Raw genomic sequence first — 8,062 nt, 5'->3', positions numbered from 1 at the left:
GTCAATCAGAGGTATCAAATCACAATAATCACCTCTGATTGAAACAGCTGATTTGATGACCTCATCACTGTGGATCCTAATACTTTTTGAAAAGTGCTTCTTTCTCATTGTTGGTAGCGGTAGGTATATTTAGATAATTATCTGTGCAACTATGGTTATGAAAGGCAGGGTTCTGTTAACTACAATATTTGATGGATGTGTGGCAAATTGTGGGCAGAAAACACAATTCAAAACACATCTGTGACGTCATGCTATGGTTTAAATGCTCCATTATTTTTCAGGAATGGAGAGTTGTTTGTCAAATTATACATTATTTTGAACAAACATTATAAAATAATTCACACATGGAAAAGACGGAACTATTTTTTCATATAATAACAAGTGATTGATATTTGTTGGAAAAGATGTGACGCCAGCAGGATTCAACCCGCATCTTTTGATTTGAGAGCGCCTAATCACTACGGCGTCACACAACGATATGGTGTGAAATTAACTTATAAATATTTTCGAATATTTGTATGATCCTTAAAAGTTAAAACATTAATAATGTATATAATGTTGTGTTACAGTAGATTGACTATAAGATTGCTCATATTAGTCTATATTAAAGCACTCGGATAAACCTTTGACGAGGAATCAGTTAAACATAAAAATCCTTGTTCAGGGCTCTATATTTCCTATAATCCCCGTCAGCATGTATATACAGCTTGCACGTGATCGATAACATAATAGTTTAGGACCCCACGAAATTATGAAGAGACATGTCCCATGTATTGTAAATATCATGCTTGGTGCACGTGCAACAGCGGCAGAGAATGTATTCCTCGTGCATCACGCACAAGGGTTACTTACACACTACGAAAACAGACTACAAAGAGACTGTAAATAATCGAATCTGGGCCAGACAATCAAGTGATTGATATCATGCGCATCGATCCACGCAAATGGGATACGATGACATGCATCAAACCAAGTCAGCGAGCCTGACCACCCGATCCCGTTAGTCGCATTTTACGACAAGCATAACAGTGTTCAAAATTGGGTTATAGCTAAAACGGCACCTCAGCAAAACGTCACCTGGCGAAAACGGCACCGATTGGCGAAAACGTCACCTCGCCTCAGGCGAAAACGGCTACTATTGCCTGGCGAAAACGGCACCCTATTTTTTTTTAACCTTGATAAAATAAATGATATTAAACTAACATGGTCGCTTGCAAACACCAATAATTGTGAAATGTTACAACTAGTTTACATTAGAATTTAGCCTCTACTCCAACTATATTCCAACTTAGCCTATACGCAACTCAAATTATTGTGAAAACATAACATGCCTTGAAGTAAAATAAGGTCATATCTAGATGTTGTCTATAAGAGAGGTTCTTTTAATAAACATGTCGGAGATAATTTGTGAAACATATTTTCCTCTTTCAGGACAGGGGTTCAGGATATTTGCTAAGATTTTATTATCATTTTAGCAGTTTTGTAAGTCTAGTCTTCGAAGAAGTATCTGTCTTTCATTCTGATAATTTGGACAGTACAAAAAGAACTCCTAGAATCTGCTTTGCTATTTTGATAGTGATCTCATTACATAGTTGTTTAGACCAGTTATGATACATTTCATGCGGGGTTCTTAGAAGACTGCAGCCCCATACCTCGGCTCCATATGATGCAATGGGTACAATTAAGACATTATACAAGCGAATGAGAATGTCTGCTGGGAGATGAGAAGTTGATTTCAGTGAACTTTTGATCTTATACCATGCTCGCAAGGCCTTTCCTCTCAGTGTATTGACAGCGGCCATAAAATATATATTGTATATATGTGAATGTATGTAATTATCTGTGAACAACTGGAAATAACATGTAAATACATCAAATAATATGTAACAAATAACATAAATCAGATATACTACTACATTGTACATAAATCGTTCTTATCATTATTAGAAATAGAGGTGCCGTTTCCGCCAAATGCGGTGCCGTTTTCGCCAGAGAAATCGGTGACGTTTTGCTGAGGTGCCGTTTTAGCCTGCACCCTTCAAAATTACACATTATTTGTTCCCAGTTGAACGTCGGTGCACATCCTCAATCTCATCAAAGTTGCGATATCACAATTATTAAATGTCAAGTGAACCAATAACGTAGAACTATTTCTATGAATAATTCATTCCAGGCTAGAATATGACCCCAGCAACCTGACAGTGTTTAGAATACCCTGCCCGACAGTCCGAGAAGGTCTTTTTTAAAAAAATTTTTTTTTTTTTTTTTTTTTTTGGGGGGGGGGATTTTATACACTGATTATGCAACTAAAGGCATCCGGTGGTTAGACCCGGTCCTGCTTGATTGCTTATCATACATCATACCTTGCAGTACATGACGTTGCTCGTAATAACAATCACGGGTTTGTCAGGTCTAGACTTGATTATTTACGTAGTTTGACTGTCAGTGAGTTGAACATTAAACAACAAAGACACACATATAAAATAGGCCAATTAAAAATTATATTGCCGGCAACAACCAATCGGTGCGGAAATCCGTAATATCTTCTTGTGCATTTACATTTGCAATGATAATAGTATCTTCAATATATTCTCCCACAATAGTTTTGAAATCAAGCGAAAGATCTTAATTATACCTAAACAATTCCATTGACACTATGGTACATTTAAAATAAAGTCGTATTTCATCTGACACATCTGGATATTAAGAATATTTGCATGGAAACAACTGGATATACAGCCATTTTGTCAGTTATTAGTTCTCATGTTTTGAAATTGAAGCGTGTTACGAAAAACGAGCTGACTGTTTGAACATGTTGACGAGTCAGTTGCAGTGATTTTATAGCGCTTCGTCAGATGTAGTGTAGGGGAGAGCACTCGTGTAACACTTAGTGTGCACTGATGAAAGAGTTGTATCCCTTAGACCTGTGAAAGCCTTGCAACCCATTCGTCACCACTCGCCCCTTTCCGTAACCTGCAAGAAGACTCGTGCCCCTATCGATGAATGTTATGTGCGAAAATACGACAAACCAATCAGAATGCGCGTATGATTTCAAGTACTTCGTCAAAGAATCCCTCAGAAATAATTTTTGATTTTTCATATGTCTTGCATCTAAAATTATACCCAAGACACAGTTAAATGTGTTCAATCATACTGTATAATTCCGCACGTCCCGATGTGCTTTAAATTGCATCTGAAATATATATAATATTTAGGGAAATATATGTGAACCATTACGCAACGAATTGACAATTGTTTTAGGTATGCCCGTTTGCGCCAAGACGGAACCCGGTCGCAAAAATGGCCACGAATCGCTATTCGGCTTGTCCCGGAATAACACGAGTTGGTCACGAATGCCGTGCAACCTTCAGCTGAGTTCACTTTGCAATTGCACACCACAGTATTATTCACAAGTCGCGAAACCACAGAAACTACTTTCATGTTGCGCTAATGGAATTTCATGCCGGAAATATCAGTTTTTATATCTGCCTTAGCATTAAAACTTTTGTGAGTTGTGAGATTCTTTTTTGTAGGCTTTTAGAAGTTCGGCTCATAAATGGGATATTTATCAATATCATGACAAACTTTGAGATTTATGTAGAATGAGTTTACGCCCGTGTCGTGTGCAAATGATTAGACGGGGGCAGAAATAGAATGTGTCACGTCCATACTTCTTATATTTATATGAAAATGATTCATATGAACCATTAGATTTCACAAACCTCAAACGATCGCGTTTTGCCATTAGCTTCTATAGAGAAAATAGGCATTCACTTCCTACACTCTCTACCATAAAGGGCTTGTGGGGTTAGAGTGTTCGCTCGTCACGACGAAGACCCGGGTTCGATTCCCGACATTGGCACAATGTTTGAAGCCCATTTCTGCTTTCCCCCGCCGTGATATTGATGGAATATTGCTGAAAGCGGTGTAAAACCATCCCCACTCTCTTCACGTCAAATCGAATCGTACGATTTTTTTCAGAATGGGGTTCTACTACCTGGATGAGGATTGTTATAATTTCAGAAAAGAAAAACATAATATGGCGCCAATTTCTCATATTCTGAAACACTGTTAAGTCCTTCGAACTTGTAACATTTCGAGTTTAACCTAAACAAATTCAAAATTGAGAAGCATTCAGTAAATAATATTTATGTGCTACATACCCGTATGGCAGAGGGGGCACGGGTGACCCAGTCGTCTAAGGCGACGCGATTCGCTGTGCAGAGTTGCGTCCCTTGGGCACGCCAGAAACCTATGATTGTGGGTTCGAATCCCGGTTCGCCCCGATTATGTTTCTAGGTTTGTCAGCACCATACCCGTGCCCGTGGGTTTCACCGAAGTGGTAAACGTCTGAGACCTGCATCACTTCGGGCTTTCCTCCCACATTAAGCTGACACGCCGCGATATAACTGGAATACTGTTAAAAGCGGCGTTAAACCCAACTCACTTACTCACTCCGTATGGCAGACCACTGGGAGCCGTACTTCGAGTTGCGTCTTAAGGCCTACCAGAAATTCCGGCACCATTTAACCGTGTTTCACCAAAGTGGCAGACCCGTGAAGGTTCCGGGGTAGAATAGGTCTTCAGCAACCCATACTTGCCGTAAAAGGCGACTATGCTTGTCGTAAAAGGCGACTAACGGGATCGGGTGGTCAGGCTCGCTGACTTGGTTGATACATGTCATCGATCCCAATTGCGTGGATCGATGCTCATGATGTCAATCACTGGATTGTCTGGCCCAGACTCGATTATTTTACAGACCGCCGTCATATAGCTGGAATATTGCTGAGTGCGGCGTTAAACAACAAACTAACCAACCAACCAACCAACCAAAGTGGTAAACCGTTTCAGACGTGAATCACTTCGGCTTTCCTCCCACATCTAACTCACACACCGTGATATATCTTAACTACTATTATAATATTAGTATGTTATATGTTTATTTACCGCAGGTATCCATTATTTTAATACCCATTACTTTTTAAGCCTTTTGAGCTCCCCTTTAGAAAAATACTCTGATCACGACCGCCGGTGGTGCCATAGTCAGGAGCCCACTTCCAAGTGCTTGGTCCAGGAGGTAATGTCTTTGTAGAATAACGGTTAGCTGCTGGGGTGATGTACATAATAATATAAACAAACAAATTGGGCTTTGGTATCTTCTTCAAACTGGCTACGAAAATTTGCCCGAGTCTAACCCCATTCAAATTGTGTCCGAATTCCGATTATAGTAATTACAGCATAATAACGCGCATACGTGAAGCAAGCCTGACCACCGGATCCAATATGGCCGCCAAAGGTTGCTGGGGTCATATTATTACCCGGAATCCCCACGGGACAAAAACTAAATAAAATTGCAAGTCATTCCGTCGCATTTGATTGGCTAACCAAGTACATTTATTGCGTTTGTTTCCCTTAACAGACAAAGTTAGGCCACGCCCGTTAGCGGACTACTGTTTCTTCCGATTGGCTGATAAAGGGGTGGGCGGGGCTTATGTTACTTTATTGCTATGGGCGATATCACTGAACTTGTATCGTTGTCTACAGGTATTTTTATTACTGATTAAATAAGCAGTCTGCGAAGTTATTATTTTTTACTTATTTATTTTATTTGAATTAATTTATACTCGGATTTTCAATGTGCACATCGCGTTTTACGTTTCTACCCCTGTAAACGCAAAATATATTAACTACATTTCTTAAATAGACTCCTACAACGCATATCACAATGCATACGTTAAAATCATTTTATACCAAGGTATGCTGTAACCAGAGGTGAGGTGAAGTGAAATGGGGTTTAACGTCGCGTCAAAGATTATTGCACTTATATAGCGACGTGCATGTACGTGTGTGTGTTTGTGTGGCTGCTTGTACTAGTCCGGACTGATGCCGATTTATAGTGCGAGCACACTGAGATACCATGCCGCAGTTTAACATGAATACCCCACTCAGACACAGTTTACTGACTCCGAGCTGACCAGTCCTTGTTTTAGCCCCTTAATGCCGAGCGCCAGACAGGGTAACAACAAGTACCATCTTTTAACGTCTTTTGGTATGACGCGGTCGGGGATCGAACCCCGGACCTTCCGCTCTCCGGGCGGACGCTCTACCACTAGACCACGGAGGCGGTCGCTGTTACCAGACAAACTGGTGGTTGATAGGATGAACAACGTCTCACGTCATTGGGTACGATGGCACATAATCAACTAAACCACTGAGTCTGACCACCCAATCCCCACTACAGCCAGACACACGACATCCATGACGTAATGGAGATATGTTCTGACTCGAAATCCCTCTACGGGATAATTTAAAAAATACATACTTAGCATTTTTGTGATCGAATTGTATATATGTATTGTCAAAGAATCATATATGATAACTTAAAAAAATATTTCAGTTTAAATCATGTACACAAGAGCACACGCAGGTGGATAGAAACGATTAAAAAAAAATAATTCAGAAATCGGCTTTGTGTGAAAGGGTTATGACACAACTGCAGTGTGGTCTGGTCTTCAGCAACCCATGCTTGCCGTAAAAGTGACTATGCTTGTCGTAAAAGGTGACTATGCTTGTCGTAAAAGGCGACTAACGGGATCGGGTGGTAAGTCTCGCTGACTTGGTTGATGCATGTAATCGATCCCAATTGCGTGGATCGATGCTCATGACATCAATCACTGGATTGTCTGGTCCAGACTCGATTATTTACAGACCGCCGTCATATAGCTGGAATATTGCTGAGTGCGGCGTTAAACAACAAACCAACCAACCAAAAAAGCAGTGTGGTCTGAGCGGGTGATGGCGCCGTGATAAAACATTCACCCCAGCGTCCGTCAGTTTACTGGTGGGATAAAACAGTTATTGGGATTTAATAGACCCGTTTATACCGACACACTCAGTTGCGAGTCTACTGACTCATTCCAAGATTCACCATGGCTCCAAACACTGATCCACGCCTCCTCTCAATCCGACATTCTACAGACGGGGCCATAAACAGTTCATTTTTCTGAACTTTATATGAAATAGTGAGTCATTCAAATTCCTGACATTTCACAGAAATGATTCCTTGGTGTGGTGGCTTTGTTTCATACGAAATAGATACCCAAATGAATACAACATTCAGGAGGATATTGCAGAAATCAAGTTTTGGAATGAATAATCAATATAGCTTGACTTTATACATGTTCGCGAACCATGATGTAAAATATTCATTTCTCTCAATCTGATCTCTATAACGAAGTCAAAGCTCGCTGTTTTTTGTCTGATTTATTTCATATCCGTCAAACAGTGTATGAATTAGGAAACTTTTGTACTAATATACATTGTTTAACTTGAATAAAATCGTGTTAAAGATGATCGAGTCATCTTTTTGTTTTATTAAAAAATTAGACAGTTAAGTTTAGCGCAGCTCTGAATCCTTTTTATGTACATCTTGGCATGTTAGACACAAATTAAATTGACGCAGGTCGGATCCGGAGATGTTCCCATTTTTGCATAGCATTGTTGAACAGGACGGGTGCATTAATGTTGTTGTTTTTTAAAGAGTTTTTTATATTCAATTCAGTATATGATGTTACATATCTTCACATAAAGTATCATGACACGTAATAGTTTACTTATTAGGTGTAGGTTACATACATAGACAGCAGACAGCAACTTATAGTTGGCTAGTTAGGATACAGTAGACTAACATTTAGTCTCTGAAATCTTATATTACACAATATCCTTCTTCACTCTAAAAATTCTCTGATTTCAGAGACTGTGGAATAGAGCTAGCTTGAGCTGGCTAGACTTGCTTTTGTTTGAATTTCTAGATTATTATTTTTTCATAAAATAAATATATTCCACGGTCATGGTGGAGGACTAAGGATACAGGTGTAAAATATCATGTCAACAGGTGGTAAAAATAGCAGGCTGTGCCTTGCTTCCGTTGCTTATTGGAGTCATCATTAACGTAGCATGAAGCTAAGTATTCCTCACAGAATATTAGCGGGATTTGTTCGTGCTCAGAATAGAGAGACATATCAACTAGACAGTTCAAATTTTTCCATTTTCTGTCAAACTA

Source organism: Haliotis rufescens, unplaced genomic scaffold (assembly GCF_023055435.1).
Source record: "Haliotis rufescens isolate VD_foot unplaced genomic scaffold, xgHalRufe1.0.p SCAF_12, whole genome shotgun sequence".
In the NCBI taxonomy this organism is placed as follows: Eukaryota; Metazoa; Mollusca; class Gastropoda; order Lepetellida; family Haliotidae; genus Haliotis; species Haliotis rufescens.
This window is presented reverse-complemented; position numbering follows the sequence as displayed.